We start from the raw sequence: 15,171 nt of genomic DNA on the forward strand, positions 1-15,171 counted from the left end.
ATAATATAATACATTTTATTTTGTTGATACATTATTTGGGTTTGAGGGGGCATTATTATAAAAACAATGAATAGTCAGTAAACTGTTCTGGAAAGGTAAAAATGTAGAACAAAGCCACCATTTGCCGTCTTTCTTTCTTATGCATACCCACATATAATGGTTTTTAATTGTGTACTGTATATGTACTTGTTTGAGCTTCCATATATTGGTAATTTTCTTAGTAACTGCTTGTCAAAAGTGCAATTAATATTTACATAATATTGTATTTTTTTTTTTTTAATGGAGTCTTGCTCTGTTACCCAGGCTGGAGTGCAATGGCTCAATCTTGGCTTATTGCAACCTCCGCCTCCCGGCTTCAAACGATTCTCCTGCCTCAGCCTCCTGAGTAACTGGAATTAAAGGCCTGCACCACCACACCCAGCTAATTTTTGTATTTTTAGTAGAGACAAGGTTTCACCATATTGGTCAGGCTGGTCTTGAACTCCTGACCTTGTGATCTGCCTGCTTCAGCCTCCCAAAGTGCTGGGATTACAGGTATGAGCCACCGCATCCAGCTGTATTGTATACTTTTACTGTATTTAGCCATTCAAAAATGTTTCTCATGTAAAAACTTTCAAATGATCTGTTCAGATTTAAGTCTAATTACCACTTCATAATTGGTTTAGGGCACAATAAATGTTCTTCTATATTATATTTTTAAATTGTATTTTAGTATTGGCTACTGAAAAAATAAGAACGTTCAAATTATTTATAATTATTTAAAAATATATAACTTTCAAATTATATATTCTATAAAATATAATTTTCCAGTCAGCAGATGACAAAAAATAACCAGTATCAGAGCTGAACTGAATGAAATTGAGATGTGAAAAATCATACAAAATGTCAATGAAAGTATTAGTTTGTTCCTTGAAAGAATAAATAAGATTGATAGATCATTAGATACACTAATAAAGAAAAAAGTAAAGATCCAAATAAACTCAATCAGAAATGACAAAGGGAACATTACCACCAACCTCACAGAAATACCATGTGTTCTTGCTTATATAAGTGGGAACTAAACATCGAGTACACATGGACAAAAAGAATGGACCAATAGACTCTAGGGACTACTTGAGGGTGAAAAGTGGGAGGAGGGTGAGGGTTAAAAAACCACCTATTGGGTATAATGCTTATTACCTGAGTGACTAAATAATCTGTACACCAAACCCCCATGACATGTAAATTACCTATATAACAAACCTGCACATATACGCCTGAAATTGAAAGTTAAAAAGCAAAGTGTAGTAAATACCAAAAAATAAAAATTAAAAAGCACAATGATATGATTTCCGTTCTATAATTTTAATGAGAATTGGAAATATTTATCTAATATATTATATATTAGATAAATATCTAGTTAAAAATTTAGAAAAGTCTCAATTAGGATTAGTTAAACCAATGTGGTTCTTTTCAAAATCATGGATAAGTAATTGTTGGTTTTGAGAGCTATCATGGAACAACTCACTTATGCCATTAATTTTATTGCATATGTAATATGGAAATTTGATTACATCATTTTTAATTTTTGAAACAGGGCCTTGTTCTTTTACCCACGCTGTAGTATAGCGGCATTATCTCAGCTCACTGCAGCCTCGATATCCCACATTCAAGTAATTCTCCCACGTCAGCCTCCTGAGTTGCTGGGACTGCAGGTGTGCACCACCATGCCTGGCTAAGTTTTATATTTTTGTGTGTCTGAATATAAAAAGAAAAATAAGAAAAGAATGCTTATAGGCAGTTCACATTGGTACATGTAGAAATCCTTAAAATATATATGACTAATTTGGCAGCCAGCCACTCTTATTTTATCTTTTTTGAGACAGAGTTTTGCTCTTGTTGCCCAGGCTGGAGGGCAATGGTATGATCTCTGCTCACCACAACCTCCACTTCCTGGGTTCAAGCAATTGTCCTACCTCAGCTTCCCAAGGAGCTGGGATTACAGGCATATGCCACCACGCCCAGCTAATTTTTTGTATTTTTAGTAGAGATGGGGTTTCTCCATGTTGGTCAAGCTGGTCTTGAACTCCTGACCTCAGGTGATCTGTCTGCCTTGGTCTCCCAAAGTGCTGGGATTACAGGCATGAGCCACTGTGCTCAACCTACTCTTTACTTTTAATATGATAATTGTATACACATGGCAACAGATAGACAATTTTAAAACCTCAAACTTTGAACTTTAGTTATAAATTTCATTGGTTTTTCATCTGTTGGTCATGATTTTAAAAGTTTTATTGCTTAAACATGCATTTAAACAAAAAATACATGTAACTTGTAAGTTAAAACACATAGTAATAAAATGAATACCCATGAATCCCACTATCCAAGTGAATTAAATAATATTCCTAGTACTTCCTCATTTTTCCCTTGGAGCTCTTGCTCAAACCTATTCTCTTATACCCCTTAACATCAACATTCTGGATTTTTGTGTAATCACGTCTTTCCTTTATTTTTATATCTTTATTTAGGGATTATAAATATGCTTGAGCTTATACCTTTTGTTGTTTTGTAAAATGTTATCATACCATACCACAATGTATGTGGTCTTCTGTGACTCATTTTTTTAAACTTATTATTATGTTGCTAAGATTCATGATACCATTGTTACTTTAGCTGAGGTTCGTTAACTTTATTTTTTATTTTATTTATTTTATTTTTTCTTCAAACCCTTGTGTTGAGGGCTTTCAATAGATCGCAGCAAGGGAGCTGCTCTGCTACGTACGAAACCCCGACCCAGAAGCAGGTCGTCCACGAATGGTTTAGCACCAGGTTCCCCACGTGCATTGTATGACAGGTGAGGGGGCGGCTGCCTTTCCAGCCGTACCCCTTTTCCCAGGACTAAGGGGCACTCCGCACAGGACCCCTGTCCCGGCGCGCGGCGGGCTGCTACCAGCGCGGGGTGGAGCAGCCCGCCTTAACTTTCACAGATATGTAGTATCTGAAGGTACATGAATATCCTAAATGTCCCTTCACTAGTCAAAGGAAGTTTGTGTGCTTCCAGATTGGCTATTCTGAATAATGCTATTGTGAAATAAAATTGAACATTCCTTGTTTTGCATATGTAGGAGAGTTTTTTTCAGATATACTTAGAAGTGGAAATGCCGGTCTGTAGGATTCACAAACATTACACTTTGCATGATATTACCTGGTGTGGTTGTATCCATCAAGAATATGGCAAATAGTCACCAACATTTGGTATTATTGGGGTTAACTTTTGCCAAAGGCAAGTAAAATAATATGTCACTGTAGTCTTAACCTTCATTTCTAAGTTTACAACAAAGATTATATTTTTGTATATTTATTTTACATCAGTTATTCCTCATGTTAAATATCTGTTCATGTTTTTGCCAGCTTTTCTACAGAATTGTTTGATCTTTTCATTTTGATTACTTCCTGTCAATTCATTATTTTATATTTAGCACCTTCTAATGGCTGGTTTAGGAAATTCTTCCTTACTACTTAATCCATCAAAAGTAGATTTTTGTGTATAGTGTGATGCAGGGATCTTGAGGTAGTAATGATGACAGGGCTAAACTCCACAGGCATCGCTGCATAGGGCATCTTCCTTTAGTCAGGGGTGATCCTCTGGAGACGGGGACAGGCATAACCTGTCAGGAGCCAACATCCACAACTGAGGCATGCATGGAAAAGCCCTGTAATGGGGATCTGGGTGTGCTCAAAGCGCATATGCAAGAAATAGCCAACCTAATGTCACCTCATAAATAAGCCTAGCTGTGAAGAAGAACAAGTTATTATAACCCTCCTTTAAATACAAAAAGTAATACGAAAAATGGCATGCAACATTCTTATTCAGATATGGGCTATCAAGTATTAAAAGATTGAGCTAGACACTTTAAATAAAAGACGAACACCAGTATAGACTTTCTAAACAACAACAAAACATTTGCCTACATATTATTTTCCAACTTTTTCCTGCTGTTACTTTCTTGCAGCCTGCTTAAAGTAGCTGCTTGTCAATGTGCTCACTCTCTGAAGTTTATTACAAGAAAGATTATATATCTGTATGTAGTAGTGGCTATCAACTTGATAATTTCCTAAGCCGTGTGCACCCTGGGTATCAGATTTTTCTAACATCGAGGCTATTTACATGAGAACTAAGAAGCTTCTCAGAACAAGTTTATACAAGAAGAGTAAGAATCCAGCCACATGAATTCAATTCGAGAAGAATGGATTATATTCAAAAGGGGTTGGAGATTTGGATAGAGCTTAATGTAAATACCACATATACCACCCATCCCAGTCTTCTGGTCCCTGTGGTAGTCCAAAGTAACAATAAAGGGAAAGTAAAATGTAAATAATAATAATAATAACCTCACAAAAACTCTAAAAATATTGAGAGTATAAGGCAGTCCTGCTCTACGGCCAGTACAACAGGGCCAGTCAGAGTGGGGACAAAGTATATCAACCCGCATTCAGGGTAATATTAATGGCAAGGGTTGCATTTGCAAGCCAAAGGAAATAGAAGTGAACATCAAGACCTTGACCACAGCATGGCACAGGAAGTTCACATCACGGCCAGATTACAGAAGGATAAAATGACAGAACAGAAGTGTAATTAGTTGCCAATTCAGGCTGGAAGAAAATAGCAGATGCTATGGGATAGCCGAAACAACAGATATAATTGAAAGGTATTTTAAGTCAGTTAGAGATTCACATTCCTCAATTACTAGAGGAAAAGAGAAGGTAAACAAGCTGTTTTCTGCACTTTTTATGACCCTGTATTTACCCTCAAGCTCTTGTGACCTAGGGGTAAGAAGGCAAAAGTATTTTTATAATATTTGTAAATTATGGTTTGAACATAGTTGGAAAATCATATGAAGAGGCTGTGGATGAATCAGATTTAAGGAAAATCAAGTAGTTGTAGGACTAGAAAAGTAAACTTTAATTTAAAAAGCAAAATAGTACTGTCAAAGGTTGTTAAGTAGGAAACCGTTCTAGTCCAGTGCTTTGGTTCTATTTTCTGAAACAAACAACTGGAGCAATTTTGATTCATCTGAAGTGCACAGATGCACAGAAACACCTCTGTTTTCCATTCTTTTAAAACAATATCCCACTGGGAAAAGATTGCGGCAGTTTGTAGCATAAATAACAAGGATCAATATCTCAAAATCCTAAAATGAGTTACAATTATATTGTGAATAATTTCCAGGATGTTAATCTGTAGCAATAGCACTGAGATTGGTGAAAAACAGTAGGGGGGGGCAACACAGATAAATGGATCCTGACTAGGATTTTTTCTTGCCTAGTCATCACTATGGTAACCAACATTATTTTATTATAACAACTTCCCCTGCTATCCTGTTCCCTGCTGACCTGTTTCTTTAACACCTCACTACCAGACTAATTTTCTGAAAACGTACTCTAAATCTTTCAGTTCCTTGCTCAAGAACTTGAAATGGCTCCCTGCTGCCTATGAAAAAATTATGGCAATTAAATTGCTCAATACCTTCTAATGTCATTTATTTTTCATTTCCCAATTTCTAATCTTCATGACCACCAAGCCCATTGCCAAGTAACTTCTATCTATTCCACTTTTAGGACTGTTTAAAAACTTTTGTCTAACCTGTTTCCTCCATCTTCCTCATCCTGTCAGTAGGCCATTTCTGATAAATCGTGCTCTTTCTTCTCTGTACTTCTGCTACAGTTTTAAGAAAATATCATGCACAGTAGCAACTAAATATTTTGAGTGTTTCAAGTGTATTTTATTTATACACTCCGTTCTTTAAAGGCAAGTGGAGGGCAAGGACAATGACTGTATCTTGTACATTTATGGTAATCTATATGAAACTCAACACGGTACATGATCCATTAGATACACGCAGAAAGTCATTTTTCTAGGCTTTCGGTGCTGACAGACCTTACATTTAATCTCAGCTTTCTTTTGCTCTTCTAGTGGCATTATATCTCCATGTCACAGTTTCCTCAAAATTGAAATGAGCACAAGAGCTATTTCATCCAAAGATACAGTGAGATAATGTATGTCTGACAAATAGTGAGTCTTTAATAAATTCATTATTATTAACCTATAAAGACAGAATTTAAAGCACTGTTTTTGAAAGCTTGGTCCAGCAGCAGGTGGGGAGATATGTTTACTACATTTCCATCAACAGCTTACTATATAAATATGTCATGTTGCTCAAGGATGCTGTGGGACCAAATATGACAGAGGTGAGAAGAATGGAAGTAGTTATCTGCTTATATAATCTGATGTCAGTCAATCCCCTCCCTTGAAAAATTATAATTCTTAAGCATTGACTCCAGCTTAACCTCTAATCTACCTTGTTCATAAGATTCACTATTTTTGGAAACTGGAGAAAAATTTAAAAGGCACTTGCCATAATTCAGGCCAAATCTGTCAAGAACTGAAATGAGGAGATAGCATTAGGGATAGACATAAGGAATGAAATCAAGATAGTTAATGAAAGAAGAGAAAACAGGATTTGGCATTCCAAAAATATTGCATTGACATAGCTAAGAGATTAGCATTAATCTAAATGACAAAAATATTGCATTGGCATAACTAAGAGATTAACATTAAGCTAAAGGAAATATTTATTCCCTTGATTACAAAATTTAAAAAGCTCCCCAGAATATTGTGACATTCAAGTCTTGGATTGTATCCTAGAAATAAAGGACAGCTTTCATAGCAGTCACATAATAGTAATAAAAGAAGATATTATTGGTGAGTTATCACTCTGTTCCAAGTCTGTGCAGTCTTTTTGAATTCTCAAAACAACTCTATGATGCAGTCACTTCTATTACTCTCTATTATAGATGAAGAAACAAGGCTTAGAGAGGTTTAGTAATTTTCCCAAAGTCAGCGAGCTGGTAAATGTCAGAGGCAGGATTTGATTCTGGGTCAGGCCTACTCCATAGATCATGCACTAAACTGCAGTTATTACACTTCTCAAGTCACATCAGAAGATTGGCTCAAGTGGAGATGGTGATGCCCCACCTTCCATGAATTATTCAATTTTCTCTACTTATCTTTATGTGACTTGAAAGGTTTTATTTGCATGCAAGTTTCTCAAGTAACAACAGCAACTAATTTAACAAGAACATTTTTTGAGAACTTCCTGGGTGCCAGAGACTATTCTAGGTACTTTTCCTAAATGTTTTTTAAACTTCGCGGTCATCCTCTGATATAAGCATCAATTATCATCATGATCATCATCATAACCTTCACCACTACCACCACCATCATCATTATCTATGCTTAACAAATAAGAAAATTGAGGCACAGTGAGATAACTGCCATTGCCAAGGATTAATTCACAGTTAGTGGTGGTACCATCATTTAAACATTGGCAGGCTGATCACCAAACTTGTGCTGTAACGTACAGGGCAAATAGTATCTGCCAGAATTCTGTCTCTGGCTTTCTGTTTTAATTTTTAAATTAAATTTTGGCTTGTTAGTTTCAGAATATTATTCTGGCCTGTCAAGGTTTTAACTTTAGTTCTCTCATTCATCTATTGTATTAGGTAGCCTGCACAGGTTTCTGCCATCTGCAAATTTGAGGTTTGAATTGCACTTTATGTTTTTGCAACTGAATTGAATTATAAACATTACTAAAGCCATAATATACATAGATATTTATACATAAGGCCATGGATGATTTGTTCTTTGATATAATTACAAATTATTTTTATTATATATTTGTTATCTGACAAAAATATGTATTTAAAATCTAACAAATTGGCTTCATAATAGAGTCAAAAAATATTAAGGTATAAAGCTACCATGATGCCTTATTTCCCAAAGCTAAAAACATGTAGTATATTTAAATTGTTCATAATGAAAACATTTTCATTGCATCATTGGGTTATTTCCAGTATTTCTGTCATTTTTGTATTTGCTAGAGCACCTTAAGAGAGAAAATTCAAATTGCTAGTGTTTAGTTTTGAACATCCAATGATGCTCAACTGGGACTAACTATGATGTGAATATATGAATAATTGGTATGCTTTTAGTATTTTAATATACATTTTGAAATAATGATAGATGCATTAAAATTTAAAAAATAATACAGAGGTTCTTGTATGCTTCTTCCAGCACCCTACAATGGTAATATCTTACATAGTTATGCTATAATATTAAAACCAGGAATTAACATTAGTACAATATGATTAATTACACTATAAATTTATTTAGAATTAATCAATTTTTGCATGCACTGATTTGTGGGGGGTGTGTGTGTGTAGTTTTATGTATTTTTTCAAATTTATAGGTTCATATAACCACCATAGCAATCAAGACACAGAAGAACTCCATCACCACAAACAAATTCCTTTGTTCTACCTCATTAGAACTGCATCCTTGCCTATGTCCCTAAGCATAGGAAACCATGAATCAAGTCTTCATTGGTAAAATTTTGTCATTTCAAGAATGTTGTGTAAATATAATAACATGGTATGTAACACTATGAGATTGACTTTTTTCACTCAGCATAATGTTCTTGGGAGCCAGTTGTTTGTGTGTAAGTAATTTGTTTATTTTTATTGCTGAGAAATATTTCATGGTATGTCTGGACAACAATTTTATTTATTTTTTATTTAGAGACAGGGTCTTCCTATGTTGCCCAGGCTGGTCTTGAACTCCTGGCCTCAAGCAACTCTCTCTCCAGGGCCTCCCAAAATGCTAGGATTACAGGTGTGAGTTACCATGCCTAGCATATGACAACTTTAACCACTCACTTATTGAAAGATACCTGGGCTTTTCCTGTTTTTGACTATTACATATAATGCTGCTATAAACACTTCAGTGAAGATTTTATGTATGTACATGTATAGGCTTTTGTGTAGATGAACGCCCAAAAGTGTCATTACTGTGCCATGTAAGTAATAGCAAATTTAACGTCATAAGAAAGTTCTAAACTGTTTTCCAGAATGAATGTACTATTTTATATTCTCACCAGCAATCCATGAGTGATCCAATTTTTTTACATTCTTGCCAGTATTTTGTGTTGCCACTATTTTTAACTGTAGCTATTCCAATAGGAGTCTAGTGATAGGTCACCATGGTATTTTATTTCTAATGGCTAATGGTGTCCAACTTTTCATGTGTTTATTAGCCATCTGTATATATTCTTCACTGAAATTTCTATCTTTTTCTCATTTTCTAATTGAATTTTTTACTGTTAAGTTTTGAATGTTCTTTATATAATCTGCATACAATGTTTTGAGGTATGGTTTGCAAATATTATCTTCAAAATTGTACTATTGCTGGTAGAATGTACTAAGTGTCAATTAGACATGTTGATTGATTATGTTGTTCAGCTATTCTATATATTTTTCTGAATGAGTGTCTAGTAGTTCTGTCGGTTCCTCAGACAGGTTTGTTGAAATCTCTAAGTCTAATTGCTGATTTGCCTCTCCTTTCAGTTCTAGCAAAATCGCTTCATGTATTTTTCTAGCTCTGTTGTATAAACATTTACGATTGCTAAGTTTTCTAGATATATTTTCCTTTTTACTATTACATAATTCCCTTTGTTCTTTGTCACTGGTAATTTTCATGGCGATGAAGACTACTTTTTATATACATATATTTAATATATTGTATATGTTAAACATACATATATTTATATATATGATAATACATATATTTGTATATGTTGCATATATATATCCCAAACATATGTATATATCAATATGCATAAATATATATGTGGGAATATATTTATATATATCTAAATCTCTCTCTATATATACTTATATATACATAAAATCGATATACCTATACATAGCTATTTATTTGTCTATGGAATAGTCTTTTTTAAATTTTTTTTTCTTGGATAAGTGCTTGCATGGTATAACTTATTTTATCCTTTTAATTGCCACCTTCTCATATTATATTTGTAGGGAGTTTAAAAAACTCCACTTTTTTGAAATTTGCATATTTAGATGAGTTACATGTAATATAAATAGTAGATATGTTAGAACTAAATCTGCCACTTTATTATCTGTTTTCTCTATTAATTAACTCCCTTTTTCCCCTTTCTTACCTTCCTGTGGGTTAGGTGGATATATTTTTTAGAATTCTACTTTGTTTTATGTATGATTTCTGTAATGTTTTGCATACATACAATTTTATTAGTATAATATATGTGTGTGTATGTGTGTGTATATGTGTGTATATATTTTATATATGTATACACACAAATATATATGCACATATATATGGATCAGTGGACAGACATAACTATATAGATGTAGATATCTATTTCAGGCTCTCTACCATTTTCCCATCTGACAGTATTATACTTTTGGTTTCAACCACCAAATATAATTTTACACACTCAAAAGGAGGGTAATCAATTATATTTGTCCCTATTTTTATCTTTCCTGTTGTTCACTATTACTTTTTAATGTTCAATATTCCTCTTGTCTGTGTTTAGATCTTGACTTTATTCACTCTTTTAGGGATGATCTGCTGCTGACGAAGTCTCTTAGTTTACATCCACCTGAGAATGTCTTTATTTCACCTTTTGTCCTAAATATATATTTCATTGCATATACAATTCGGCATTCACAATTACTTTTGCACTTAAGAAATATTGTGCTACTTCCTTCTGGACTGCATGGTGCCTGAATAGAAATATGCCATCATTCAATATATTATGTTCCCCTGTAAGTTATGTGCCATTTCTCTCTGTTTTAGAACATTTTGTTTATCTTCAGTTGTCAGAAATGGTACTACAATGTGTTTTGGTGTTGATTTATTTGAAATTTATCTTATTTGTAATTTGTTTAGTTTCATTATTTTATAGGTTTTCACCTGTTTGCCAAATTTGAAAAATTTTTTGTCTTTATTTTCTTCAAGTATTTGTCAGGCATATAATATTCTTTTCCTTTACCTTCTTGGGCTCCAATGATGCAAAACTTAGATATTTTGCTGTTGACTCACAGGTCTCTAACATTTGTTATTTTATTTGTTTTTAGCCCATATTTTCTCTATTATTCAGAATGGGCATTTCCTTTTTAACTATCTTCAAATTCACTGATTCCTTCATTTGGTATCTCTGCTATTGAATGTTTCCTGTATTATTATTATTTTTTTAGTTTTATGGTTATAAATTTTGTATTTAAAATTTCCTTTTTAAAGGTGTTTTTCTTTTTTAAAAATTTTTGGTAAGATGTTCTGTTATTTCCATTTGTTTCAAGAATGTTTGTAATTTCTCCTTGGTTATTTTCATACTAGTTGCTTTAAAATCCTTGCCAGATAATGACAACCTCTGTGTCAGATTCATGTTGATGTTTGTTGATTTTCTTTTCTTATTCAAGTTGAGATTTTTCTGGTCTTTAGTATCTCTATATTTTGTATATTATGTTTTAAGACTCTTATTCCTATGGAAATAATCTATTTCAGCAGGCAGCTATTTGGTTTTGACTTAGCAAACAGATCATAGCCTACTTTTGTGAGCTGTGGTTAAATGACAACTTCGAATTTCAGAACCATTTCAGTGTTATTCTTGTCTCCATCTTTTGTGCACTACCCAGATAGCAATCTGATTCTTGGAAAATTCCAAAGGTTTAAGGTTTTAGTTCTTAAACCTTCTGACATTTTGATATGGTCAATTTCACATGAGACTCAGTAGTTTGCACAGGACTTTATATTTGTTTTAAGAGTCCCTTTTTTTCACCTCTGTCCTCTCCATTGTTTTTTTACCTCTCTAATGTAGAGGGGCAGAAGCACTGCTTCATTTGTACTGGGAAGGAATGGGAGTCCATGTGCCCAAGTAAGCCTCTGTTAACTCCAAATCAGCAGTGGGAAAAGGGAGAGGACCTCCTTGTTACTGCTAGGCAGGAAGTAGATGTCTGAGCTCCCCACTCAATCTCTGATGATACTGTATCAGCAACAGAAAGAGGAAGTGTCACTGCCTCATTACTGCTCTGCATGGACAAAATTCTAGGTTTCCCACTCAGTTTTTGTCAATGAGGAGGGATCACTGCTTCATTACTGTTGGTCAGGGGATGAAAATTCATACTTCCTTCTCAGCCTCCAAACACTGTGTGGACAGCCGAGAGGAACAGGACAGTGTTTTTCACCATGGTGTTCAGCTGAAGAGTGATTATTGTAAAAAGGATTTTTGCTCTCCTGTTTAGTCCCCCTTCTGGTCCTTAGGCTCCAGGGTGAGTTTTTTTTTTTTTTTTCCCATACTTGTTGCCTTTTCTAGATTGTGAGTTTTTCCAGCATCTTGTCTGGGATACATAGGAAGCAAGAAGAAAACCAAAACCCAGAAAACTCACTGCCTTGCTGTTCATCAAGTGCCAAGATCTCTAGCCAAATTCCTCATTCTTTCCAACTTTTTGGAGGGTCTTTCTATGGTTGCTTTGTGTATCATATATAGGAGTTTTAGCTCTGCATTAATGTGAGGAACAAAGAGAAGTGTGTCTATCTTTTTTTTTTTTTTCTTTGAGACAAGTTTTACTCTTTTTGTCCAGGCTACAGTGCAATGGCACGATCTCAGCTCAGTGTAACCTCTGCCTCCTGGGCTCAAGCGATTCTCCTGCCTCAGCCTCCCGAGTAGCTGGAATTACAAGCACACACCACCACACCTGGCTAATTTTGTATTTTTAGTAGCGATGGGGCTTCATCATGTTGGCCAGGCTGGTTTTGAACTCCTGACCTCCAGTAATCCATGTACCTCGTACTCCCAAAATGCTGGGTTTACAGGCATGAGCCATCACGCCCAGCTGTGTCTGTCTTTTTAAGAACTAAAGTCCAAACTTGTTTTTTTAACAAACAAATTTATATTTCCTTGATGATAACAGCTCACACACATATGAACATAGGGAAAGCTGTTAACAGTTGTGTTAGAATGGCAAGATTATTCCTCATTTTTTAAATATTCTACCATAATATTTATATTACTTCTATGAAGACAAAATTAAGTTTCTGATTAAATTTCTAAATGTGCTTACTAAGTGTGCTTTATTGTTTCTAAGTGATTTAAATACTCTTTAGCTTAGGTTTACTTAGTTCCTTATCACCATAAGGGCCAAGTTCTCTACTTGCCAGGTCACAGCTGAACTTTCTTTTGAGAAGGAAAAAATTTTAAAGAAGTAAAATACTCTATCTTTTGCTGAGCATAACAGTCAAGGTTTGAACAGAGAAGTAGTTTCAAAAGGAGATATATGTTTAAAAATTTATTGCAAGGAGTTGGCTTACATGATTGTGGAGGTTGTTTAGGCAAGTCTGAAATTTATAGTGCTGGCCATCAGGAAGGGCAGGCTGGAATGCTATGACATGAACTATTGCTATACACAGACTTGATTCTTATACAGAGAAGCCTCAGTTCTCATTTTAATGCCTACTAACTGATTAAACTAGCCCTACCCTTATTATCTTGGATAATTTACTTTAATGAAAATCGATTGATTATGAGCCTGGTGCAGTGGCTAACACCTGTAATCCCAGCTACTCAGGAGGCTAAGGTGGGAGGATCACTAGAGGCCAGGAGTTCAAGAGCAGCTTAGGCAACATAGTGAGACCCTGTCTCAAAAAAAAAAAAATCGAATGATTATAGACTTAAATCACATCTACAAAATACCTTTATAACAATACCTAAACTAGTGTTTCAGTAGCTGAGGACTTTGGCAAAGCCAAGTTGACATATACATTTGCCAAAGTCCTCAGCTACAATATTTTCTGCTATAGCTAATAAAGTATTTCAAAACAAAATATAAAAATTACATCAGAGCGTAGGTCATGTTCAAATGTATAATTAAAAAATGAAGTTATTTAAGCATTATGATTGTACAAGATGGGGGAGGAATTGCATAGAATTATAGGTAACATTATTTTATGAATTAAAAACAGCAAAATTATATTGTGAAAAATTACTACAAAATATTTCTGTGTAATAAATAAAATTGCTTTAGCTATCTTTTTATCAGATTTAATTAACATAAATGTATTACCTAACCTTTAAAATGTAATATTTATAAAAAATTAATTTTGAAGTAACTAAATGAAGCATAATAAACATTCTGAAAATGTTTTTATAATACAATTTAGAGTGAAAAATATAAGATGCAAAATCATATATGTATATTATACACTCAATACTAATGTTTGTTTTGTTTTGAGACAGGGTCTTACTCTGTCACCCATGCTGGAGTGCAGAGGCCTGATTTCAGCTCACTGCAACCTCCACCTCCAGGGTTCCAGCAATTTTCCCACCTCAGCCTCATGAGTAGCTGGGACCACACGTGCTCATCATCATGTCCAGCTAAATTTTTGTGTTTTTTGTAGAGACAGGGTTTCGGTATGTTGACCAGGTTGGTCTTGAACTCCTGGACTCAAGCGATCTGCGTGCCTTGGCTTCCCAAAGTGCTGGGATTACAGGCTTGAGCCACTGAGCAGGACTGCTCATGTTTATTATAATGTTAACTGTTACTAGAAAACATTATTAATGAATGCTATAGTAAGATCATACTATGTGCCAGGCACTCCAATAAATGTTTTTGATAAAATATACCTAATTCTCAAAGCAACTCCGCTAAGTGTTATTATCTTCCCCCTATTGCAGATGAGGAAATTCAAAGTCCAGGAATTTAAATAGCTTGCAGGGATTAAATCTAACCCGTAGGCAGCCTTACAATTATCAGTATAATTAAGTTTAAATACATAGAAAGGAATTTTGGTGAACATCCTTAAAATCTTCAGGTAGGCCAGACCCAGTGGCTCACATCTGTAATCCCAGCACTTTGGGAGGATGAGGTGGGTGAATCACCTGAGGACAGGAGTTTGAGACCAGACTGAACAACATGGAGAAACCCTGTCTCTACTAAAAATACAAAGTTAGCCAGATGTAGTGGCTTGTGCCTTTAATCCCAGCTACTCGGGAGGCTGAGGCAGGAAAATTGCTTAAACCCGGGAGGCAGAGGTTGTGGTGAACTAAGATTGTGCCATGGCACTCCAGCCTGGGCAACGAGAGCAAAACTACATCCCCAAAAATACAAAAAAAATCTTCAGGTAGGGGAAATCCTTTTAAACATTGAAAATTTCCATAAATCATCAAGAAAAAGCCCATAACTCTGACAGTCTGCAAATTTAAAACTTCTTTAAAAAGTTTAAAGGTAAAAAGCACTACAAAAAATGATGTTTAA

The sequence above is a fragment of the Callithrix jacchus genome, chromosome X (genome assembly GCF_049354715.1).
Source record: "Callithrix jacchus isolate 240 chromosome X, calJac240_pri, whole genome shotgun sequence".
In the NCBI taxonomy this organism is placed as follows: Eukaryota; Metazoa; Chordata; class Mammalia; order Primates; family Cebidae; genus Callithrix; species Callithrix jacchus.